Genomic DNA, 26,458 nt, shown 5'->3' on the forward strand with positions numbered 1-26,458 from the left:
TGCTGAGCCTCTGCTCCGGCACCCAGGCACCCAGATTCCTCACGACGTCATTCACCCGACGGCTGTCCCGGGCAGCAGGGTTTCCGGTCTGCGTTCGAGGCTCTGTCCGCTCAGCGACACGGAGGAAAAAGCTGTTCACGGGAAGCTGGATCCAAGGCAGCCAGTGTGGGCTGAGGACCACGGGGGACCCGGGCACGGCTCCGCGGCGTGACGCGTCAGAAGCAGAACGACAGCAGGTGTCCTTTGTGTGATGAGAGACGAGGCTCACTCAGGTCCTCTCTGGTTCCTGGGGAGGGGACACTAACACCAGCAGTGACAGCCGCGAGCAGCCCTGCACCCCTGGCTCAAGTCCACACACAACGTGGCCAGCTCAATCCCCAATTTGTGCGCTTTCAGACTGGCGGTCACACGGTGAGGTCACATGGTCGGGGCTATTCAGGGATGGGTGGGGCTGTGCTGGGGTCTCCTCCACCGCTCGCTCATGCCCTGTCAGCAGCGGCAGCAGGGGTCAGGGACACAGGGACCCCCAGGGCAGGTCTCCGCTGGACTGGCTACGGCATCCACTTCCTGGAGCGGGGGCTTCCCGCTGGTCACGGGACGTCCTCGTCCTGCCAGCCGAGCCCTGTGCTCTTCTGTGACCAGGCCCCAGGTGTGTTCTCTCCACCACGGAAGTGGAAACCATTTCTCTGTGGTCCGAAATTCAGGGCCACTGAGAGCCCTGACTTCAGTCTATACAGTTAATCCCCGGAACACAACACTTGTCCCCCTTGATATTGTGAGATGTGGAAAATCCCGTGCAGGCGACCCAGAGCGCGAGACAGGGGCACCCCAGGACCGGTCCGCTTGCACCTGAACCCCAGGGCCCTGGACCAGCACACCGGCTGGCAGAGGAGCTCCCGCCGCCGCCTCTGCTTGTGGTCCCGAGTGGACTTTGCTTTCCCCGATGTTCCCCCTCCAGGTGAGGGCCCCAGTGCTAGGGAATTTTGCAGACACTCGTGTTCGTGCAGGTGAGCGGCAGGGTTGGGGGCTGCCCGCTCTGTGGACCACGTGGGGAAGGCTCAGCTCCTCAGCACGAGGTTCCACCTTGTCCACAAACAAACCGCGTGACTGGGGGACAGGAAGGGACTCAAATTCACAGCGGCACCCGGAAGTGTGTAGTTATTTCAGGTGGAACACGGTCTCCTAGGTTAACCAAGCCAGTAAAGCTGCTGTAGAGTCACCGCAGACATTGGACCGTACCCTGCTTTACCGGAATTCAACATCGTTATTCCATCTGATGCCTTAAGGCTCTCAGATATCCAGTAGTTTCAACACGAATTCACAGAGAACGGGAAAGCACTGCAGTGGGTGGTCCGGAGGGCCCTGGCCGTGGGGGTCCGTGGCACGTGGACATGCATCCTGGTAGCGGTGGCACTGGCCGTCTTCCCAAAGCCACCCTTGACCCTTGGCCACCTGCAGCTTCCTGACCAGCTCGGTCGGCACATTTCCCGGCGTGGAGGAAAAGGACACAGGCTGGGTGAGCGGGGACCTCCGGGACGGCACCTGTCCTCCCCCGGGCACAGCCTGCATCCTCCCCCACGGCGAGCCCGGACACAGGGCTCCCCCACGCCTCCACGTGCAGCGTCACCTCCACCTGCAGACCCCACTCGGGCAACCAGACGAAGCCACAGCAGCCACCTGCTTGAGTCCTTGCTCCTGCTCTCGCTGGGAAATGCTCTCCGGGACTCGCGGGCCTCTCGTGCAACAGCAGTAAACACTGCGGCTCCTCCAAGGTGTGTGTCTCAGAGGTCCCGACACGAAGGCTGCGTCTGAGCACACAGGTCCCGGGGCAGGGGCGGCTGCAGCCGTGGGGCCCAGGTTGGTTCCACCTGCGGGAACTCACCTGCAGGAGACCGCCTGGGAAGCCCACCTGGGGAGCCCACCTGGGGAGACCGCCTGGGAACCCAGCCTGGGAAGCCCACCTGGGGAGCCCGCCTGGGAAGCCCACCTGGGGAGCCCGCCTGGGAAGCCAGCCTGGGGAGCCAGCCTGGGGAGCCCGCCTGGGGAGCCCACCTGGGGAGCCCACCTGGGGATCCAGCCTGGGAAGCCAGCCTGGGAAGCCCGCCTGGGGAGCCAGCCTGGGGAGCCAGCCTGGGAAGCCAGCCTGGGAAGCCCATCTGGGAAGCCCACCTGGGAAGCCAGCCTGGGGAGCCCGCCTGGGGAGCCTGCCTGGGGAGCCCGCCTGGGGAGCCCCCCCGCGGGCAGGCTGTGGCTGCGGGCTGAGGGTTGCTGCATGTGGCAAAGTGAGCATCCCGTCTCTAATGCTGAGTGACTGCTTCACACGGCGTTCTCTGAACACGTGGAAGTTGTGTGCAGTTCCTAACGTTTATTTTTTTTACTAGTTTACTCGTAATTAGGTACGATTTACACATAAGTAAGTATGATCTTAATAGTTTTTTTTTTTTTTCGTTCAGGTGAAATGTAGTCAGACAATGAATGTATCAATTGCCTGTACCTCTTGTCAATAAAAATTGTTTTGGCCTTTCCAGGGATGACTTCAGATGGCACCGAGGCGGCGCTCATTTCCTTTGATGTCACGGAGGCACCGGGAAGAAGCTGCCCGGAGGTCCCTGGGACAGATGGCAGCTGCACTGCAGGTGTGTCCTGGTCGGGGAGACGCCCGAAGTCCCTGCAGCTTCTCTGCTGAGGCACGAGGATGTACCCCTTCTCCTGGGCTGATGAGACGGTTCCCCTGTGTGTCAGTCAGGGCTGGGGTGCCTGGGGCTTCCCTAGAATCCCAGACCCTTCGTCCACTCCCTGCAGAGTGGAGGAAACAATCTCGAAGCCCCCCCGAGCCCTCCTTTCCCCTGCAGAGCTGGGACCCCCTTCCGTGGCTACCTCGATCCCGCCTCACTCTGTGCCCCCGTGTGCTCCCCAAAGCAGTGCCCAGTCTGTTTCCCCCATGGCGGGGTTAGCAGGGGGGCAGGACCTGGAGGGAGAGGGTCCCACCTGAGTCACAGCAGACACAGTGCAAAGGCACAGCCCCTTCCAGAGACCCAGGGCACGGCGGCCCGGGCTGGAGGGCCAGTCACTCTTCCCACTTTGCCCGGGGGGGGGGGGGCCCTGGGAGAGTCACGCCCACAACTGAGAAGAACGTGAAATCTCCCTGTTGTCCCTGCTGATGTCCGCACCCCACGTGAGTCTCAAAGATCTCAGCAATGCGGCCGTGGGCTGTGGTGTCTGTCTGTGACTCACGGCTTTGCTCCTTGTCCCCAGGGTCCCGTTGCAGGTGCCGCTGCAGGAGTCAGGTCCAGGACTGGTGACGCCCCTGCAGACCCTCTCCCTCACCCGTGCCACCTCGGGGGACGCTGCGTCTAGCAACAGTGTTTACCTAGAAGAGAGGCCTGGGGTGTGTGGGAAGGACGTGCCATGGCTCAGGTGGCATTAAGCAGCTCAAATCCTAAAATTTGTTTAACTTCAGTTTGCCTTGGCTACTTCGTGGCCCTTTTTACTGTCACAAACATTGGGTATCTGGTTGTAACTGTCAGCAGCAACCAAACACACCTACCCCGGCCCGCCCCGCCGACAAAAAAAAAATCCTGAGGTTTTGATTGGGACTGCTCTACACGTATAGCTTACTCTGCGAAATTGACCTCTTTACAATCTTTGGTCTCCTAATCCAGAATATTTAACAAAAAAGATCATTTTACACAAATTTTAAGAACGGAAAATCAGAGAGCCTAACTAGCTGTGTGCAACCGGTATAATTAATGCTAAAGCAGTTACACTGGTTATAGCTTTTACAAGGCATAAAATTATAGGCCAATACCTCGACAGCAGAGTGACTACCCCAGGAACAAATGAACTTGCTCAGGAATGAATGACAGGGGACTGCAGTCCGGACACGCAGGCCGGGAGGAATCCCAGGTGCACCCGGAGAGGCTGGAGGAAGGGAAACATCTACGGGCAAAGGGGAAGTTGAGGCGAGCGTCTGGGCAGCAATGCTGGCCGCAGAGCTCTGCGGGGGCTGCAGCCGGGGTAGAGGCAGCCACTGCTGGGCTAGTTTCTGGGGCTGGTCTGTCTGTGGCTGCAGATTGGAAGACAAGGCTCCGCTACAGAAATACCTGCTGCCGGGAGAACCAGCAAAGTGTGCAAGGCGTGTCAGACGTGAAGGAAGCCCTCATGGGTTTGCAGGAAGCCCTGTGGTCGTTCCTCTCTCTGGCATCCAGCGTGAGACCCTCCTTCCCCGCCCCCAGCTCCACCTGGTCAGGGCCTGGCAGGACTGACCCCATCCTGGTATCAGCAACTTTGTTTCTCGTGAAGGTCAGGCGAAAACCCCAAACAACTTGGCAGATCAGAGATGATGATACATTGTAAGATGCACGCTGTATCGTAACCTACGTGACAGACTGGGGTTGTTCCCAAAGGGACAGGTTAGCTCGCAGGGGTGACGCCTGCACAGCACGGCGACTGCACTAAACGCTGCGGAACTGTCTGCTCTAAAATGGCTAAGTCAGTACCGTGTGGCTTTCGCCTCCACAAAATAATCAACTGATATAATTCAGCATGTTAGCAGAATAAAGAAGAAAGCTGTATTACCCGCTTGGTAGATGCAGGGCCAGAAAAAGCGGAGACTTCCCAGCTAAATGAGCTCGCAAACGAAGTTCCTCCGCCTTGCAGAGGCACGTAAGACCCTCACACTGTCGTCACACCGGCACTGGACAGGGGCGGCTTTCTCCTGCAGTCAGCCCAGCACTGGGAAACCGGTCTGTGCAATGGGGCGAGAAACAAAGACGTGACGTTCAGAAAGGAAAAAATAAAACCGCCTTTGATCACCAGCAACGTGGTCGTGCTTGAAGACACTGTGAAAGTTATGTGAACAGAAGTTCTCTGAAAAGCGATTTGGAGAAGAGAGGCTTTATTCCGATGAGCTGTTTGCAAACTGTGGATGTCTGTGTGTCCTGCAGCCACGAGTGTCTCTCCCAGGACCCGAGGGCTGTTCCCGTCAGATGTCCCCGTCGGGAAGGACGGGGCGCCTGGGTGTCCAGGCTCGGGGAGGGCAGAACCCAGACGCAGCGGCCCCTCGCACGGCCCTGGCCAGCCCGGGGTGTCCGCTCCGCTCCCTGACCCCGCCGCGCCCGCACCCTCCTCTACCTCCGTCTCCTGAGAGCCTGGGAGCTCTGCACAGAGGGCAGGTGAGCTCAGCTCCTTCCCCCACGAGTTGCTAAAACAAGGTTTGCACCACCTGAAGGAACCTACCCACCCAGGGCTGTGTTTATCACTGGGGACACCTCCAGCAGGTCTGGGGCTAATTCCAAAGACAACGGCAGCCGCCCAGAGCGGACAGTCTAACAGCGAGACCCGAGCAGCCCCTGGACATGCCCCGAGTCACGTCGGAGCAGGTGCAGGGAACGGGAGCCCCACGGCCCAGACCGGAGGCCGGCAGTCGGGGGCCCTGAGCCCCCAGGGGAAGCCCAGGCCCGCTGACTCCCCCGAGTGTTCAGCCCCCTGGGCCTGCCGGGTGGGACCAGCCCAGAAGCTTGCCCACCCTGACATCAGCGGTCTGGGGCTCTGCAGTCCTGTCCCAAGGGGCACCCGGCCTCTGCCAGCCACTGTCACGCGGCCGCTCTGGGCGACAGCGCTGTGGGCAATGGGCAGCCGGGGCTGGAGCTCCCGGGACGAAGGCTGAAGCCCGCTGAGCACACAGGGACCGTGGGCCGGCAGGTGCCCTGGACGGGGCCAGACAGGAGTCCCTGAGGAGGGAGTCCCGGCCCTCCCGGGGGCCAGGAATGAAGGTGTCTCCACGGCAGCCCAGGACTCGGACACACGTGGGGCCCCCGGCCTGGGTCCCACTGAACCAAAGGCCAGGAGTCCCCTCCTGCCCACACCTGCCTGCCGGGACCAGGAAGGGGCGGCCGTGTGACTCTGCCCTGCAGAAGAGCCCACACAGGGAGGAGAGAAGGAGAGACAGTGTCTCGGGATTATCCAGCCGTCCCCAGGCAGGGTCCCCCGGGTCCAGGGTACTGCAGACGTCTCAGGTTTGCACACAAGTGGCCCCCAGCAACTGCCAGGAACGCATGAAGTGGGGGTCAGGGGAGCCAGACCCTCGCTGGGGGCTCCCCCAACACAGAGAAGGGCATGTCTGCCTCCCCACCAGGCCCCCTGCCTTGACCAAGGACGTGCCCACCCGGCCCACCCAGGGACCCAGGGACAGCTGCTGTGCCCAGGCTGGGGCCACAGTCGTCCAGACTCACCCAGGGTCTCGGATGAAAAACTCCCACTGGAAGTGCAGAATCCCCTCCAGGGAGCCGCCCTGAGCCAGCGAAGGTGGACACGGACAGGCCGGGCAGGGGATTTTGTGGGGGTGCGTGTCACTGTGTGAGTACTATAGTGATGGTGTTTACTATGGCCACAGTGACACAGCCCGGCCCCAAAACCCCACCCCAAAGCTCACCCCCTCTCAGGGCCGAGGCGCTGCGGGCGTCACCAGGGCTGTGGGCCCAGACGCGTGTGTGGACGTGCAAAATGCACCGACTGCTGGCCCAGGACCAGAGCGGCTCTGGGCAGGCAGGAGAGGGCAGGTGAGCCAGGCGCGTCTGAGGGCCGATGGAGGCAGAGGCCGAGTAGGGCCCCCGGCCGCGCAGCTCTGTGTGCAGGGCACCCCCCCACGGGGTGGGAGGCCGCAAGGGGAGCCCCAAGCGTGTCTGTGGACAAACATCGGGAGGAGGCTCAGCGCTGCTCTGACAGATTGTCACTTCAGTGACACCTGTGCCCACCTGCCCCTTCCTGGGCAGAGGCACCTACTGGCTCCCCGAGGACCAAAGGCCCCAGAGTGGCCCCTGCCTGTCTGGGACATTGCTGAACCCACAAGGCCATGGTGATGGGGCGGCTCCACAGACAGGAAAGACACCAGCCTGAGCTGGAGCCTGGGGACGGGGCCGGGCAAGGCCACCGTCCCCCTGCGAGGAGAGGTGGCCCGAGTGCTCCCAGCAGGAGACCCGAGAGGACTGGACCCGCAGCCTCCCCTGGGGCTCTGCCTCCCACCCAGGGCTGCCCTGGGCGGCCCAGGCTTGCAGGGTGGGATTGGGGCAGGGGCTGTGTCACTGTGGTATATAGTGGGGTATACGGTTATACCACGGCATCACAGAGCCCCTCAAAAACCTCCGCCCGGCAGGCTGGGCCACAGCCCTTCCTGCCAGCGCCACCCCAGGATTCTGAGCGGGCCGCAGCACCAGGTGTGTGGCCGTTGCTGGGCAGGGCGGCTGTCACCAAAGTGCAGGAGCAGTGGCCGCAGCAGAGAGCGGAAGCCCTCCCCACCGCTCCCCACGACAGGGCCGGGGTCTCCAGACAGCGGCTCCTGCCCGCTAAGCCCATGGCGGATCGGGGATCGGGAATCGGGGCAAGGCACCCCCACTTGTCACCAGAACTCGCCCCAGGGGCCACGCCCCTGCTGACCCCAGGCTGGACCCCTCGTAGGGTGAGGAGGGGGCGGGGCACCTGCCTGTGTGTCCTGGGGTCGTTTCCAAGACAGAAGACGCTCCTGGTTTTGAGCCAGGGCTGGGCCATGGCTGCCACCACCCAGTGGTCCTGTGCATCTTGCCCGTGTCCCAACCTCACCGGGGGAAGCCCACCGAGGAGTCGGGTCACACACTCAGAGACCAGGAGCCTCACAGAAATCGTTGTCTGCCAACCCTGGGGACACCTTCTTCCAGGACGTCCTCGGGCTGGCTTGGGCCCCGGCCATCCTCCGGACCTGCCAGACGGCTCCTGTCCCCAGCTCCAGGCCTGAGCAGCCCCAGGACGCTGCAGGCTGAGGCCACACACCTCCTGCCAGCGTCCAGGGCACGTTCCCTGGGCAGGAAAGGGTGTGAACCCAGTGCCGGCCTGCCGGTCACCCCCACACTCCGAAGCCCTGCCTGGCCCTGCCCCGAGGCCCCGAAGGACAGGACAGAGCCCGCCTCCTGCTGGACCCCAGCCCGAGCGCCCCTCCCCAGGGCCCGGCCCTGGCCCTGGTGGCCCTGGGGCCTCTCCTGGTGTCCCCTCCATGGGGAACGGCCAGGACACAGTGGGGAGGGCAGGGAGCAGGCGGCGGTGGGTGATTTGGTAGGAGGCTCCACCACAGTGGTTGAGACTGAATACGACTACGACCTAGGGAGCATTGTCAGCACCCACAGTGGCAGGCCGCGAAGCAAATACCCGCGCTCGGCGTGGGCGTGTGCTCAGGGCTGGCTGCACCCTGCTCAGAGAGCCTGAGGGCCTGGGGGCCTGGCCAGGAGGGGACTGGGCCAACCCTGCCGCCCGCAGTGGAATTTGTGCAGGCCTCAGCTACCGTGGGTATTATAACAGCTGGTGGGACTCACGGTGCCACAAGCCACACCTAAAACTTGCCCTGCAGCCCCCAGAGACAGCCCAGCCAGCGGCCCCCACCCCCCACAAGGAGGCCTGGGTGGATTCTGAGCAGCCCCGAGTCACTGTGGGAACTGGGGGAACAACCACTGTGACAAAAGATGTGCCCAAAACCGACCGGGGCCACCACGCGAGGCCCAGCAGACAGGGGAGCAGCACCCCCCACGCCCACGCCCTGCCCGGCTCCCGAGTAGAGCCCAGCGGCTGACGCCTCTTGTTGTCCCCGTTGACGGTGGGACAGGGAGGGTCGGGGCACCGTCCTGCCCCTCTGTCTTGGCTCTGGGGCTCCTGCCACCATCACCTGGCCCAGGGGGCCACGGGGTGACCCCATACGTCCAGAGCCAACGCCAGGAGCAGGGATGGGAGGCCCAGAGCCTGGCGGTTCCCACTGGAATTGGCCATGCATCCACCAGGACCAGAGTCCCCGTCCCTGTCCCTCGCTCAGGGCCGGCGGGGGCCAGCGCTCGGGAGCAGACTCGGGGTCTGGAGGCAGCACTGCGGCCCCAGCTCAGCCGCGGCCGGGCCGTCCAGAAGGCAGCCCCGGGGCCACACAGACCTTGGCGGCCAGGAAGGGGACAGACGTCTGCCAGGCCCCCGAGCACAGAGCCCCCAGGCTCTTGCGGCACCGTGGAGACCCCCAGGAGACCCGGGCCACTTCCCCCCATCTGCACCCGCCCTGCTGGCCTCCACCCCACGGACCCCACCCCAGCCCTCCCCAGTCCTCCCTGGGGCCTCAGCCCCGGCTCTGGGGACTCGGCCACCTCTGCCAGGCCAGGCGGCCAGGGCCCTGCCAGCCCACCCGAGTCCACGGCGGGACCGTGGCGGCCGAGCCCTTGCTGGAGCAGAGCAGGTGAGTCTGGGCTGTGCCCGGCTCCCCCCACGGCCTGCACAGCCCCCCCCACCCAGGAGGCCCAGGGTCTCACTCACCTCTTCCTCAGTGAAGGGGCCGCACCCCGGTCCCCGGGGCCAGCGCTGGGCCCAGGTGGGGGCAGTGGGCCGCAGGGCAGCCCCGACCCGGACCCCAGGCTCCTGCGGCCCTGGCACCCTCCTCCCCATGGGGCCTGGGCTGGGCCAGACCAGGGTCCAGGGCCAGCCGGACGCCGCCCCCCGCGGGCACCGTGGCTCACAGGAAGCAGATAAGCCCCAGGCCAGCGCGGGTCTCACAGCCAGGAGGCCCCTTCCTGCCACACCTTCCTGTCCCCGGTCCCCACCCCCAGTTACCCACAGGGCGGGGGGTGTTCCAACGCAGCTCAGCACGCGGGGGCCTCCTGCAGCCCCTTCTGCCTGGGCTCCCGGGCCAGCCCTCACTGCCGCCCCTCCCCCCGTCCCCGACGGGTCAGGGCACACAGGCCTCTGCCCCCGCCAATCCTTGGGGACTGAGCCGGCTGCCTCTTCTCCCCACCGTCATTGCCACCCGTGGATGGCGCTGGGGTCCGTGTCCTGGAGCCCCAAACTGGCTGGGCCCGGAGGGTCCTTCCCTCCCTCAGACTCTGTCCCCGGCCACCCCGGGGGCTCCCCGCCTGCTGCCCCCAGGACCTCAGGTGGTCCAGCCTACAGCCCCCTCGCGCTCACACCTGCAGCCCCCACGCCTCATGTCCTCACCCCTGCGGACGCGTCGCTGATGCCCACCCTCCTGTCCCATCCGCCTGTGTCCTCCTGTCCCGGTGTCCCCCTGTCCTGCTCGCGGGCCAACAGTCTGCCCTGGCACCACCTTTACAAACAGGGTCAAGCTGACTCTTTCCCTTCCAAACCCGGGCTCTTCGGGTACCCCAGTGTGGACGCCCCTGGCATCCGTGTGAGCAGACGTTCCCCCAACCCCAGTGACAGGTCAGTCATCTCCCCACAAATCAGAAAGCAGCTCACAGCTTCCTGCTGCCATCAGCAGTTCCTGACCAGTCTGCGTGCACCCCTCAACCAACACCCGGCTCGTTTACCGCTGGGGACCCCTCCGGCAGGTCTGGGGCCCGTGACCGGCACTGCAGGGCAGGCAGGTCCTGTGCTCCGGATGCCCATAGTGTTCCCGGGGCCTCTGCTCCTAAGACAGCGGCAGCCACCGGGAACAGGCGGTGGAACGACGGGACCCGAGCAGGCCCTGACACCCCCAGTCATGTCCAGCAGGTGCAGAAAACGGGGGTCCCACAGCCCAGACGGGAGGCCGGCAGCTGGCAGCCCCAAGCCCCCTGGGCAGACCCCACGCCCTTTCTAGGCCTGCAGACTCCCCTGAGTACCTGGGCCTCACTAGTACCTAGACCTCAGCATACCTGGGCCTCACTAGTACCTGGATCTCACCATACCTGGGCCTCACTAGTACCTGGATCTCACCTATACCTGGGCCTCACTAGTACCTGGATCTCACCATACCTGGGCCTCACTAGTACCTGGATCTCACCATACCTGGGCCTCACTAGTACCTGGACCTCACCTATACCTGGACCTCACTAGTACCTGGATCTCACCTATACCTGGACCTCACTAGTACCTGGATCTCACCTACACCTGGGCCTCACTAGTACCTGGATCTCACCTATACCTGGGCCTCACTAGTACCTGGACCTCACCATACCTTGGCCTCACTAGTACCTGGACCTCACCTATACCTGGACCTCACTAGTACCTGGATCTCACCTATACCTGGACCTCACTAGTACCTGGATCTCACCTATACCTGGACCTCACTAGTACCTGGATCTCACCTATACCTGGACCTCACTAGTACCTGGATCTCACCTATACCTGGACCTCACTAGTACCTGGATCTCACCTATACCTGGACCTCACTAGTACCTGGATCTCACCATATCTGGGCCTCACTAGTACCTGGATCTCACCTATACCTGGGCCTCACTAGTACCTGGATCTCACCTATACCTGGGCCTCACTAGTACCTGGATCTCACCTATACCTGGGCCTCACTAGTACCTGGACCTCACCTATACCTGGACCTCACTAGTACCTGGATCTCACCTATACCTGGACCTCACTAGTACCTGGATCTCACCTACACCTGGGCCTCACTAGTACCTGGATCTCACCTATACCTGGGCCTCACTAGTACCTGGACCTCACCATACCTTGGCCTCACTAGTACCTGGACCTCACCTATACCTGGACCTCACTAGTACCTGGATCTCACCTATACCTGGACCTCACTAGTACCTGGATCTCACCTATACCTGGACCTCACTAGTACCTGGATCTCACCTATACCTGGACCTCACTAGTACCTGGATCTCACCTATACCTGGACCTCACTAGTACCTGGATCTCACCTATACCTGGACCTCACTAGTACCTGGATCTCACCATATCTGGGCCTCACTAGTACCTGGATCTCACCTATACCTGGGCCTCACTAGTACCTGGATCTCACCTATACCTGGGCCTCACTAGTACCTGGATCTCACCTATACCTGGGCCTCACTAGTACCTGGACCTCAGCATATCTGGGCCTCACTAGTACCTGGATCTCACCATATCTGGGCCTCACTAGTACCTGGACCTCACCATACCTTGGCCTCACTAGTACCTGGATCTCACCATACCTGGGCCTCACTAGTACCTGGATCTCACCATACCTGGGCCTCACTGGTACCTGGATCTCACCATACCTGGGCCTCACTGGTACCTGGATCTCACCATACCTGGGCCTCACTGGTACCTGGATCTCACCATACCTGGGTCTCACTGGTACCTGGATCTCACCATACCTGGGCCTCACTGGTACCTGGATCTCACCATACCTGGGCCTCACTGGTACCTGGATCTCACCATACCTGGGCCTCACTAGTACCTGGATCTCACCATACCTTGGCCTCACCTGCACTTGAACCTCATCTGTGCTGAGGCCTCACTTGCACCTGAACCTCAGCTCTACCTGGATCTCACCTGCACCTGCTCTGGGTCCCGTGGAACCAGGGTGGCTGTGAGGCTGCAGGGTCACATCCAGAGTCGAGGAACGTCTCCTGAACTCTCCCCACTTTGTCCTTCCTGGGCAGAGGCACCTACTAGCTCCCCGAGGACCAAAGGCCCCAGAGTGGCCCCTGCCTGTCTGGAACGCTGCTAAACCCACAAGGCCCTGGTGATGGGGCGGCTCCACAGACAGGAAAGACACCAGCCTGAGCTGGAGCCTGGGGACGGGGACGGGCAAGGCCACCGTCCCCCTGCGAGGAGAGGTGGCCCGAGTGCTCCCAGCAGGAGACCCGAGAGGACTGGACCCGCAGCCTCCCCTGGGGCTCTGCCTCCCACCCAGGGCTGCCCTGGGCGGCCCAGGCTTGCAGGGTGGGATTGGGGCAGGGGCTGTGTCACTGTGGTATATAGTGGGGTATATGGTTATACCACGGCATCACAGAGCCCCTCAAAAACCTCCGCCCGGCAGGCTGGGCCACAGCCCTTCCTGCCGGCGCCACCCCAGGATTCTGAGCGGGCCGCAGCACCAGGTGTGTGGCCGTTGCTGGGCAGGGCGGCTGTCACCAAAGTGCAGGAGCAGTGGCCGCAGCAGAGAGCGGGAGCCCTCCCCACCGCTCCCCACGACAGGGCTGGGGTCTCCAGACAGCGGCTCCTGCCCGCTAAGCCCATGGCGGATCGGGGATCGGGAATCGGGGCAAGGCACCCCCACTTGTCACCAGAACTCGCCCCAGGGGCCACACCCCTGCTGACCCCAGGCTGGACCCCTCGTAGGGTGAGGAGGGGGCGGGGCACCTGCTGTGTGTCATGAGGTCGTTTCCAAGACAGAAGACGCTCCTGGTTTTGAGCCAGGGCTGGGCCATGGCTGCCACCACCCAGTGGTCCTGTGCATCTTGCCCGTGTCCCGACCTCACCAGGGGAAGCCCACCGAGGACCCGGGGTCGCACCAAGACAAAGAACCTTCCAGAAACCCTGTCTGTCTTGCCCTCTGGTCAGCCCTCGTGCGGGTCCCAGCGGGACGTCGGAGCCTGTGTCAGGGCAGCCACGGGAGACACGTACGGCCGCCCAAGGCCACCCACAGACCGGCTCTTCCCAGACTGCGGAGAGGGGCCTCAGGTTGCCCCCGTCCCGCACCTGCCCCCAGGGCGAGCGGTCTAGGGAGGCCTGGCCCCTGCCCCTGCAGAAGGACGTCACGAGACCCCTCCCGAGGTGCCACCAGGGTGGGCGTCTCAGAGCCCGGCTTCCGTGCTGTGGGTGCCGAGATCAGCACCGTGGTAGCGGCCGCGGACGCCCAGGCCCGGCCTGGTGGGAGAGACCTCCCCGCACGTTCAGGGGCGTCCTGTGACGGGCCTTCCTGCCGCGTGCTCACGGCTGCGGCCACGGTGAGCGGCCCGGCAAACCCCCGGCTGCGCACCCCTGGCGCCCTGCACCCCTCAGCGGGAGCCCACGTGGCCAGAAAGCCTGTGCCCGAGGGCCTGTGCCCAGACCAGCCACCTGTGTCCATGGGCTCGAGCCCCGCACAGCATCTGCCCGCCAGCCGGGGGCTTCGAAGGGCTCTGCAGTGACCACACTGAACCCACGGCCACCCCAGCCGCTGCCCCAGCAGCCCTTGTCCACAGCCAGCACCGCCGGCAGGAAACGTCCTTGCTCCCGACTCCGCCCGCCACAGGCCTGGCTGCCCCTCTCGGCTGGGATCAAGGAGGCAGCGTCCCCCAAGCTCCCAACAGGCAGGACCGCTAGAGACCCCCCCCTCTGAGAGACCACTGTGACCCGCAGGGCCGGGCCTCGGGTGCGGCCCCCCTCAGCCGCCACCCAGGAGAGGCCTGCTCAAGACACCCCGCCGACACCCCCAAGGCAAAGATGCCTTCATTGAGCCCCCAGCCCCACCCGCAGCCTCACAGGGCATCCCCCCGTCTCCCAAGGAGGAGGACCCAGGCCCAGTTCTGCCCGGGACCCTCTGGGAGGCCCACAGGAGTGGACGCGGGAGCTGGGCCGGCACTCAGCTGCATAGGAGCTCACCGGATGAGAAAGACAGTGGAGTTCACGGGAGGTGGCAGCGCCTCCCCGCCTGCCACTGACCTGCGATGGCTCCTGTCCCCGGCCCGGCCTAGAGCCCAAGGAGGCTGCGGGGGCCTGTCCCCAGGAGGCCCTGGGCAGCCACGCCTCCCCAGGGCTGGGGGCCCCGTGTGGCTGTCTGGACCCCCCGACCCCCAAGAAGCTCCTCCTGCTGCCCCCGCCCTGGCCCTGGTGCATTTATTGTCACGGGGCCGCAGGCTGTGGTCCATATAGCTACGGGGACCACAGTGATGCCGCCCATAGCAGCAACCTGGGCAGACCCAACGGCCCCACTCTGCGGCCCCAGGCCCGGCATTCACCCCACTGATCGGGAGCCGGGGAGGCCGTTGCTCCTCGATCTCTGGGGCCACGTCCCCCCCAGGGGGAGGTCTGTGCTCTGGGGCAGGGATGACGGAGACCGAACTCAAAGGCTGGCGAGGACGGGCAGCATCCAGGCATGGCTGGAGGGCCGTGGGGGGCGGGGGAGGAGGAACCCAGAGGGCGCCGACCACAGGCTCAGCCAGAGCCTGGCACCGGCGAGAGGCTAGCCCGGCCTGCAGGGGGAAGGGCGCCCAGGCCACAGCCCAGGGAGGGCAGCAGGCACGGAAGCGCCCACGCTGTGCCCCAAGGGCCGTGCCAGCAGGAGGTCACCGTCCTCCCACGAGCCCTCCCACGGGGCTGCGTCAGCCTCCCCGCACAGTGGGGACACTGAGGCAGGGAGCAGACCCGGTGGGCAGCAGTGTCTTGCCTGCACCAGGCCGCAGGGACCATCCCAGACGTGCCTGGTGCTGAGCCACCAGCCTGCAGGGCCCGGCCCCACCTGACGCAGCCCCGTCCGCTGTGCCCGGGGACGTCCTCCTCCCAGCCCCGCGGGCAGCTCGGCTTCCCCGGGCTCCCCCCTCCCGGGGAGGCTGGGGCTGGGCCTGGCTGAGGGGGGGCAGCCGGGCCCTGGGACAGGCCTTGTTGTTGGGGCCCGTATCACTGTGTCTACTGGACTAGCAGCTACCACGGTGATGTGGCACTTGCTCAAAACTGCCCAGCCCCCGGCCATCCTCCCAACCTGCCAGATGGCTCCTGTCCCCAGCTCCAGCCCAGGGCAGCCCCAGGACGCTGCAGGCTGAGGCCACACACCTCCTGCCAGTCAGTGTCCAGGGCACGTTCCCTGGGCAGGAAAGGGTGTGAACCCAGTGACAGCCTGCCGGTCACCCCCACACCCCGAAGCCCTGCCTGGCCCTGCCCCGAGGCCCCAAAGGACAGGACAGAGCCCGCCTGCTGCTGGACCCCAGCCCGAGCGCCCCTTCCCAGGGCCCAGCCCTGGCCCCGGTGGCCCTGGGGCCTCTCCTGGTGTCCCCTCCATGGGGAACAGCCAGGACACAGCGGGGAGGGCAGGGAGGAGGCGGCGGCAGGGGATTTGCTGGAAGGTCCCCTCACAGGAGGCTGTGGACGCGTTGGCTTCCCTGAAGGTGTTACCTGCAGCACATTTAGCTCCCTACGTGGTGGCTGTCCTCACAGGGTGGACCCCGGGACCGTGACTGCCCAGCTCCCCCTGTGACTGTCCTGTTGGCACCGTCCCGGCCACGGGCTGTCCACACCAGTCTCAAGTCCCGTGTAGACAGAGATTCCGGGCAGGAGAGTGGCCAGGATGGGTGGGGAGGGCACACTTGAGGGGGCCCCGTCTCTGCCCCTGGGCCCAAGATCCTCCTCCGGGGCCCACAGACCCCCCCGCTCTGGGAGGGGCAGCAGCAGAGGAGAGTCCGCCTGGGCGTCTCGCAGCGCAACACCCCCGTGGAGGCTCAGGCCAGACCCAAAACCCCCCCGCGAGCCCCCACTGTGGTACCTGGCCTGGGCGCCGGGCCCCTCCCGGACGGCTCAGACCCCGCTCCCCGGAGGCCCAGACCAGAAGCAGCTCCCAGCAGCAGGGCAGGACGCAGGGCCCAGACCCCGCGCCCCCAGCCTGGCAGGAAAGACCCTGTCCTCTGCCGCGGAGCCCGGGCCGGGCAGCAGGCGGGACACGGCAGCCCCCGCAGAGCCCAGGAGAGAGGACCCAGGGATGGGCCAATGCCCCCAGCAAGGCCAGGCAGGGCCGAGGGACACGCTGAGCCCAGCAACAGGGACGCTGCGGACAGACTAGGTTTCTGGTGGCGTCTGTGTCACAGTGTACAGTAGCGGATGGGCCCACAGCGAAACTCGCCAGGGCAGAAACCCCCCTCTGCCACGCAGCGCCAGGAGTGGGGGCTGGGCGCAAGGAAGATGCGTTCAGGTCTCAGGGGCAGCACCTGCTGCCAAGGCCAGCAGACCCTCCCACCAGGGCGGCCTGTCCCAAGCTCCCCGGGGGACGGGGCAGCCAGAGCAGGTGCTGGGCCAGGACAGGGGCCCCTGCCCCAGCCGAGACAGAGCCAGGTGGGACCCCAGCAGTCACCCCATCCAGGCCACCCTGCTCGGAGAGCCTGAGGGCCTGGGGGCCTGGCCAGGAGGGGACTGAGCCAACCCTGCAGCCCGCAGTGGAATTTGTGCAGGCCTCAGCTACCGTGGGTATTACGGTAGCTGGTACTCACAGTGCCACAAGCCACACCTAAAACCTGCCCTGCAGCCGCCAGAGCCCAGACAGGCTCAGACCAGGGGGCCATGGCCACTGGGCCAGGCTGCCCACCCCAAGATGCCCGGCCAGCGGCCCCCACCCCCCACAAGGAGGCCTGGGCGGATTCTGAGCAGCCCCGAGTCACTGTGGGAACTGGGGGAACAACCACTGTGAGAAAAGATGTGCCCAAAACCGACCGGGGCCACCACACAAGGCCCAGCAGACAGGGGAGCAGCACCCCCGACGCCCACGCCCTGCCCGGCTCCCGAGTAGAGCCCAGCGGCCCAACGCCTCTTGGTGTCCCCGTTGACGGTGGGACAGGGAGGGTCGGGGCACCGTCCTGCCCCTCTGTCTTGGCTCTGGGGCCCCTGCCACCATCATCTGTCCCAGGGGGCCACGGGGTGACCCCATACGTCTAGAGCCAACGCCAGGAGCACGGATGGCAGCCCCAGAGCCTGGCGGTTCCCACTGGAATTGGCCACGTGTCCACCAGAACCAGAGTCCCCGTCCCTGTCCCTCGCTCAGGGCCGGCTGGAGCAGAGCAGGTGAGTCTGGGCTGTGCCCGGCTCCCCCCACGGCCTGCACAGCCCCCCCCACCCAGGGGGCCCAGGGTCTCACTCACCTCTTCCTCAGTGAAGGGGCCGCACCCGGGTCCCCGGGGCCAGCGCTGGGCCCAGGTGGGGGCAGTGGGCCGCAGGGCAGCCCCAACCCGGACCCCAGGCTCCTGCGGCCCTGGCACCCTCCTCCCCATGGGGCCTGGGCTGGGCCAGACCAGGGTCCTGGGCCAGCCAGACACCGCCCCCCGCGGGCACCAAGGCTCACAGGAAGCAGATAAGCCCCAGGCCAGCGCGGGTCTCACAGCCAGGAGGCCCCTTCCTGCCACACCTTCCTGTCCCCGGTCCCCACCCCCAGTTACCCACAGGGCGGGGGGTGTTCCAACGCAGCTCAGTACCGGGGGGGGGGGGGGGGGGGGGGGGGGGGGGGGGCCTCCTGCAGCCCCTTCTGCCTGGGATCCCGGGGCAAGAGGACGTTTGTCCCATGGCCCGGCCGCCCCTCCCCCTCTCTCCGTCAGGGGGCTGCGCAGACCCCTGGGGCAGGACAGTGCTGAGCACGGGGTCCCCTGGTCACACCTGAGCGCAGGCTGGGTGCACCAGGTGTGGGGACACCGCCAGCTTCCGCCCCACCACTGGCCAGGACCACGGAAGCGAGTGCTGGCCTCAGATCCAGAGCGAACATCTCAGATATGTCCCAAACCAATGTTCCAGAAATTTCCCTAAATGCCCAGAAAAACCCAGAACAGTCAGTAACACATTTTATTAAAGTTGCCAGATTTCAAAATCAGTAAAATGAGCCCCTAAGCAAGAACATCAGCTCACCTACGGGGCAAGGAGGGGGCCAACCAGGCCTCAGGTTTCTCAGAAAAGCGTTTATCACCGCCTGCAAAGCCCTGCTGGAAGCACGGATGACCCACGAATCTTATGCCCAGCAGACCCGGCAAACACACGTTGCACACGCAAAACTTGGGGCCCTTTGTCCCCTTGAATCCCACCCTCACTGAATGAATCGCACGTAAGTGTGTCGCACAGGCATAAATTCACACGCATATTCTCATACGTCAGATTACTTTTTATGTATTCCGTATGATGTAGAATATTGACAAATAAAAAAATTTTGAATGAGTGCAAATGTCACCCAACTGAGATGACAGTGCAAATCCTCAAACAGGAAAGACAGGACCCGCACAGTGACGTCAGAGCAGGCGCTGTGGGCGCCCGGGCAGGTGGCCAGGGGTCCGTGGACTCGGAGGCCGCGGACAGCCGGTCCCTGGGGTCACACCTGCGCCGGAGCAGGGTGGGCGGGGCCAGCTTGGGCCCTGGCCTTGGTCCTCACGGTCCTGGTCGCCGCAGGCAGCCTGCCCCCAGGGAGAGAAGCGTGCAGGGACCTCCAGGGACAGGTGAGGAAGCGGGTCGAGTCCCCGACACCGGAGAGTGGGCCGGGGCGACTTCCAGTGCTCACTTCAGCCTGAGGAACGCGTCCCCACACGAGATTCCCCTTGTCTCCCCAGAATTTGCACAAAGCAAAACATAAAGGTTTTCCTTCTTTTTTCAATCAATTTTTATTTGACAAATAAAAATTGTACAAGCATGCACATTTTAAAATATATATGCATTGTGCAGTGGCTCAATTGAGCTACCCGACCCACGCACGGCCTCACGTGGCGTCGTGTTTGTGCTGAGAACATGCAGCCACCTCCCGGCAGTACGTGCCACAACGCAGTCCCCAGAGCACAGCGGGTCGCCATGTCACAGTCCCCAGAGTGCAGTGCGTGCCATGTCACAGTCCCCAGAGCACAGTGGGTCGCCATGTCACAGCCCCTAGAGCACAGTGGGTCGCCATGTCATAGTCCCCAGAGCGCAGTGGGTCACCATGTCACAGTCCCCAGAGCACAGCAGGTCACCATGTCACAGTCCCCAGAGCACAGCGGGTCACTATGTCACAGTCCCCAGAGCACAGCGGGTCACCATGTCACAGTCCCCAGAGCACAGTGGGTCGCCATGTCACAGTCCCCAGAGCGCAGTGGGTCACCATGTCACAGTCCCCAGAGCGCAGTACGTTGCCATCACAGTCCCCAGAGCACAGTGGTGCCATGACAGTCCCCAGAGCACAGTAGGTGCCATGACAGTCCCCAGAGCACAGCGGGTCGCCATGTCACAGTCCCCAGAGCACAGTGCGTGCCATGTCACAGTCCCCAGAGCACAGTGGGTCGCCATGACAGTCCCCAGAGCGCAGTGCGTGCCATGACAGTCCCCAGAGCGCAGTGGGTGCCATGACAGTCCCCAGAGCGCAGTGCGTGCCATGACAGTCCCCAGAGCACAGTGCGTGCCATGACAGTCCCCAGAGTGCAGTGCGTGCCATGACAGTCCCCAGAGCACAGTGGGTGCCATGACAGTCCCCAGAGCGCAGTGGGTCACCATGTCACAGTCCCCAGAGCACAGTACGTCGCCATCACAGTCCCCAGAGCACAGTGGGTGCCATGACAGTCCCCAGAGCGCAGTGCATGCCATGACAGTCCCCAGAGCACAGCGGGTCCCCATGTCACAGTCCCCAGAGCACAGCAGGTCGCCATGTCACAGTCCCCAGAGCACAGTACGTCGCCATCACAGTCCCCAGAGCACAGTGGGTGCCATGACAGTCCCCAGAGCACAGTGGGTGCCATGACAGTCCCCAGAGCGCAGTGCGTGCCATGTCACAGTCCCCAGAGCGCAGTGCGTGCCATGTCACAGTCCCCAGAGTGCAGTGCGTGCCATGACAGTCCCCAGAGCACAGCGGGTCCCCATGTCACAGTCCCCAGAGCACAGCAGGTCGCCATGTCACAGTCCCCAGAGCACAGTGGGTCACCATGTCACAGTCCCCAGAGCACAGTACGTCGCCATCACAGTCCCCAGAGCACAGTGGGTGCCATGACAGTCCCCAGAGCACAGTGCGTGCCATGTCACAGTCCCCAGAGCGCAGTGCGTGCCATGTCACAGTCCCCAGAGCGCAGTGCGTGCCATGTCACAGTCCCCAGAGTGCAGTGCGTGCCATGACAGTCCCCAGAGCACAGCGGGTCCCCATGTCACAGTCCCCAGAGCGCAGTGCGTGCCATGACAGTCCCCAGAGCACAGTGCGTGCCATGTCACAGTCCCCAGAGCACAGTGCGTGCCATGACAGTCCCCAGAGTACAGCGGGTCACCATGTCACAGTCCCCAGAGCACAGTGCATGCCATGACAGTCCCCAGAGCACAGTGTGTGCCATGACAGTCCCCACAGCACAGTGTGTGCCATGACAGTCCCCAGAGTGCAGTGGCTCCTGAACTCAGCCCTCCGTCTACCGAGGTTCCGCTCCTGTGGCCCGACGTGGGCGCCCCCAGCCCCTGGCATCCACTGTCCATCCTTGGCTGCCACGGTGCCTGAGAACAGGTGGTGTCTGTCCTCCTGCCCCCAGGCACGTCCACATCGTCCCAGGTGACAGCACCTCCCTCTGTTCTGGGCCAGTGGCCACCGCTGAGCACAGGCCCTGGTTTCCTTCCCTCTCTCACCTCACCCCCACCCCACGGCCGGGCTCCATGAAGAGGCTGCAGGGGACACACAGGCAGGGTCCCCTCCACGGGCCGACTTCACGTCCCCTGAACGAGGCCTAGGCTGGGATTGCAGGATCAAAATGGAGAGTTTCCTTTTGTTCTTTTAATGGTGTGAACTAAAATAAAATTTTAAGGCTCACCCCCCACTGGCTGACTAAATGGACCCCCCTGCAGCCAGTTCTAGCTAAAATACAAACATTAAAAACTCATTTTGAACTGAAGAAAAAAAAAAAGGGTAAACGTTGTTTAAAAATCAAACTGCCATGGAAACTGCTTTACCCAAAACTTTGCTCAGGGGAGCTAAAGTTTGCCATGTGAGTAAGTTCCAGTTTCGTCAGAGGAAATTTGGATCCAGCTGTCTTTTACAGGCTGGTGAGTTTGTGTTACCATCTCATGGGTAGAGTTCTAAGGTAAAATCTGTTAGAACTTTGTGTGCGTGTATAACAGTGCATATGTTTAGGTATGTTTTGTGTCTGTCCATATATTACATGTTTGTGCTTACATGGTTCTGGACTGGCTTAAATATAAGGGAGCGCTCATAAATTAAACCCAAATGGTCCACGTAAATTTAGTAATCTTGGGTAAATACGCTGGGTTATTATTAAAAAATAAAAAGGTGTTATTAGTAAAGTAACAGTAAAAATACTTTCAAATTATCAACATACATTTGTTTTTGCCTGGGTTTTACTGGACATTTTTATGTTCTTGAGGTGTCAAGATTTGACACAAAGGTTATAAAAATATAAACTCAGCCAAAGACAAAATAATGTGTGATTTTTGGTAAGTAAAGCAAATTTAATATTTGGTCTAATGATAATCACTAAATCTGAATTACCAACAAAAATACCTATGTGTTTAACTTTAAGGTAAAAATGCAAATGTGCCTAAGAGTCAGCAAATTAGAATAAACAGGAAATAGAGCAAAAAAAAAAAAAAAAACCTTATGGTCAAAGGTGTATGAAAATATTGTTATTTTGGTCTTTTAACCCTAGCTGCAGATTTAGTTTACTTCCACTGATTCAATGTCTGCAGAGAGGTACACAGAAGGTGTTTGTAACTCACTATCATCTAATATTAACAGTACTAGTAGGGATTCAAAGTTGTCCTAGAAGTTGTGGTTAGAAGAGCTTAAATTAGAAGCTTCAGTTTTCCCCTTGGTCTTGTCCCTTTTTGTCCCACTCTTTACGAGCTAGCTGGTTATGTGCACATTATGTTGCTGTAGCAAAGTTTGTGCCTAGGGAAGAAGTTTCTAAATTAATTAAATTTTATATAATAATTTATTTTAAGATAAAAAGTGAATGATGGTTACAATCCAGAAAATCTCAAAACAGTCTTACTCTTTATAAATATTACATGTACTCAAGTTTACACCCCCCCACCAAAAAAATTGTTTTGAGGCTATTTAGATTATTTTCAAAACAGTTTAATCTTGATCCTCATGAAAAAAACATGTTACTACTTTGTATCATTGTTTGAGGTGCTAAGGATTGGCGTTGAAGGTTTTTTTCAGTCTACAGTCAGGTGATCTTATGCTGATGGGATTCAGAAAACTAACTTAAAAGCTTCAGAAACAAAAAAATTGTTTGACCTTGCCTTGTCTGCCTGCCTCTTGTACCAATCCTTCCCTGAAGCCGGCCATAAAAACTAGAATCCCTGTACCCGAGGCAGGTCGTACAGCCCAGAACCCCTTTTTTCTGAAAGCTAGCCTTAAAACCTAAAATTAGTCTATGTAAAATGGCCAAAAAGTAATTATCTGACCTGCTTTGTTTTTACTTTGTTTTACCATAAAACCCCATATCAGAAAGGGCCTTGCCCTGCACCCAGAAGGAAGAAATGCACACTCAGAGAGGCCAAGCAGAATCCAAAAATGTAAAAGCCTTGCTGGTTCTGCCTCTCAGCCTGTGAGAATTAGCTCACACCCTTTTGGTCCAGTCATTTCTACTGGACTGTCCATACTTTAAGCATAAAAAATGGACAATTTCCCCTCCACCTTTGAGTGTTTGTTCTAAAGGCGTCCATGTATAAGTTTTAATTCTTTCTCTTATTAATCTTCATGTCAGTAAATTTTCAGCAGGTCTTTATGGAAACAGTGGCTTTTACTCCCAAACTTTGGGGGGCCCAGGGACACTTTGACCCCTATGATGTCAATAGATTTTGTTTTGGAACGTGATGTTTTGGAAGGATCTAATCAACTAATACCTTTAAACGGGATATTCTAAAATGTCTACTATGTTTATAAAATTTAAAAGTGATGTTATTTGTTTAATAAGTCTTATTAGAATAGTTACTTTTCTCAATAAGATTTATGAGTTTAAGATTAAAAAACCAATAATTTAAACTATATTTTAATACCTATTCTGTGTTACATATCTAATTTATAGGGTATAAAAATGGCAAACAGAAAAGTAACTTAAACTAATAGCTGGAATCTAAGCAAACTGCTAAGATAAATGAATAAATAAGATAAAGTAAGTAAATGTAAATGAAATACAAATGAAATTTTCATATAATTTAAAATCTTAAAGTCATTATGTTAAGTTAAAAAGGATAATCATAAAATGTTTAGATCATTGATAAGGTTAAATACTACATTAGTTCTTAAACATAAGTTTAAGCTTATACCTTGTTATCTTTCTATTCAGGAATGCTACTAAAATTGACTAACAGTTCAAAGTTACTTTAACTTCCTAGGTTTTTCTAAGAGTTGACATTATCATCCGTATATGTAATTAAAACTTCTAGATGAAAGGAAAATAATTCTATACAAAAATTTTTAATAAAAATATTATATAAGTATTTTGTCAAAAGATAATTTTGTCTAACTTATTGATTTTTGAAACTACTTTAAAATTCAATATGCAAATGGTCATTAAAAATTAAATGGATATAAAAGTTAAAGGTTATAAAAGGTTTATAAAAGTCTTAACTTACAGTCAAATTGGTTAAAATTAGATGGATTTGTTTATAAAATTTTATTAAAATTAACTTTTATCATTACACTAATTTAATGAAATTTGGTTTTCTCTTTTAAACTAGATTTTCATATAACATTAATAAAAATAATAACAAGATTTTTCACCTTTTAATAAACTACAAAAAGAAAGGGAAGAAAAGAAAGACACAGATTCAGCCTCCCTATTAACTTGTACTTCAGTCTGTCTATTGGGTCTTATACTTATTTGAGAAACTGAGTCTCCTCTCTCTCAAAGAATAGGATTTTTGCATTTAAAAAAAATATTTTACTTATCATTTTGGCTATAATTTTATAATAACCTACAATCTTACTTCATGACGGCAAGTGTCTTATGATGTACAATTCATGACATCCTGCTTTTTAGCTTTCACTAAAATTTAAAGTTACTAAAAATAAGAATTCTACTCAATGCATGTAATTATATATATAAGGTGTACCAAAGACTAAGATGTTTTTAATAAGAAAAATTATAAAAAAAACAGAATGTATTCTTATTAAAATATGTATAACTTTGTCTAATTCAGAGGTTAAAGGTTAAATCAAAATAAATTTAGAAAAAAAATAAAAACAATTCCACTTGTAAGAAAAAGATGTAAAAAGACAATGAATATAGAAATATATATATATATGTTTTTTTTTTTTTTGAGACAGAGTCTTGCTCTGTTGCCCAGGCTAGAGTGAGTGCCGTGGCATTAGCCTAGCTCACAGCAACCTCAAACTCCTGGGCTCAAGCGATCCTCCTGCCTCAGCCTCCCAAGTAGCTGGGACTACAGGCATGTGCCACCATGCCCGGCTAATTTTTTCTATATATATTTTTAGTTGTCCAGGTACTTTTTATTTCTATTTTTAGTAGAGACGGGGTCTCGCTCAGGCTGGTCTCGAACTCCTGACCTCAAGCAATCCACCCGCCTCAGCCTTCCAGAGGGCTAGGATTATAGGCGTGAGCCACCGTGCCTGGCCTATTTTTTTGATAAGAAAGGTTAAACAGAAAGAATAATGTAAAGAAAGGATCTCACATGGAATTTTTTTTTTTTTGTCCTAAAATGACTGACTATTTAGAAAAAGGGAATGTTAGGACAAAACAGAAAGTTTTTAGACATATTTTGTTGATAAGTGTATGGTACGTACAGGTTGTAATAAAATTTATTAAAAATTTTTGACTAAAACAAAGATTTCTGTTAATAACTTACTCTTAATGAAATGACATGATGTACTCATTTTGAATCTATAACATGTTTCCTTTTTAATTTTAAAAAATAACACACTACCAAAGGTTTTTCTTTAATTTTGGTAATTAAAGAAACAAAGATTTTGTGCTTTGTCAGATAATTCCTATGCTCTCTCTAGTTTGAAAAACTAAACTTTAAAAGGGTTAAGATTTACATCCATATAACTTTATCACCTTTAAATCTTTTGATGACTATCTCTTGGTTAAATAAGTGACCCTTATTTTATAGTGGTTTGTGACTATATATGAACAAATGTTTTAAACCTTTGATATTTGACAACCTTTCCAAAACTGAAATTCTAAATCCAGCCTTTTGACCTTAAACTAGCTTTTTATATATTACGGCCACTAAAAGTCTAAGACAGATTAGATTTATTTAGTATGTCAAAATCATACGAGAAACATTGTCAGATATGAAATGGCATTTAACTTTCTTTGGGCTATGTTATTAATATATGTTCCAGTATTGTAAAATATTGACATGTCTTGGTGTGTGTTATCAGTAATAATTATGATTATTATGTAAGTTGCTATATGCCACAAAAATAACCAATTTAGTTTATCAATTGTCTCTAACCATGGCTAGTCCAAGTTCTATCATTAGAAAATTGTTATTTTACTTTAATTCATCTCAAAAAGTGGTTCTTTCTGGCTAAGTCCAAAGTTGGCTTCTTCCAGTAAAGTCATGAAAAGGATGGACAAATCCACCTGAATACTGGTTTCTGATAACTCAGGAGATTATATACCATTAGACTAAAACAAAACAAACTTCTAGGACTTTAATTTTAATTAAAAAACTGATATGACCACGAGTATAGCTAACTCAACCTCATGAGACCGAACTAATTTTCACAAAGAGACTCTTTATTTAAACATTACTAATTCTTTTATTTTCCAGAGTCCTGACAAATTTTAAGTAAAGAACAAGTTTCCCTAATCTCTAGGACCTTAAAACCATGGAATCTGCCAAAGCCCTGTTCAAATATCCTCCCTCTAGGCCCAGGGACTATTAGGGAAGAGGGGGGCATGTGAGATTGTAAGGGCCGATTCTCAGGGATGGAATTAGTTTAGACCCTCCAGATCAAGGAGGGACACACAGAAGCCTAAAAGAATGCTAACTAAAATACTTTGTCTCTCATAGACTTAGAACTTCCTAAGTTTAATTTTTCTCGGTTATAGATTTACACAAAAGGAAATATAATGAGTAATTTATC

The 26,458-nt window shown here is 57.7% G+C and overlaps 1 long non-coding RNA gene across 9 annotated transcripts; it reads right to left on the reverse strand.

Moving 5' to 3' along the window:
- Positions 1-2,350: 2,350 nt before the first annotated feature.
- On the reverse strand, positions 2,351-17,758 carry LOC123622188. 9 transcript variants are annotated; one of them, XR_006729489.1, is made up of 3 exons: positions 9,313-9,555; positions 4,579-4,747; positions 2,351-3,939 (listed from the first exon to the last, which is right to left on the reverse strand). It is a non-coding gene; the product is annotated as an uncharacterized LOC123622188 (long non-coding RNA). The 9 variants fall into 9 exon arrangements; XR_006729480.1 differs by having other exon boundaries at positions 2,351-4,388; XR_006729486.1 differs by having other exon boundaries at positions 2,351-3,370; positions 3,809-4,747.
- Between the last annotated feature and the right edge of the window lie 8,700 nt (positions 17,759-26,458).

This window comes from Lemur catta, chromosome 1 (assembly GCF_020740605.2).
Source record: "Lemur catta isolate mLemCat1 chromosome 1, mLemCat1.pri, whole genome shotgun sequence".
NCBI lineage: Eukaryota > Metazoa > Chordata > Mammalia > Primates > Lemuridae > Lemur > Lemur catta.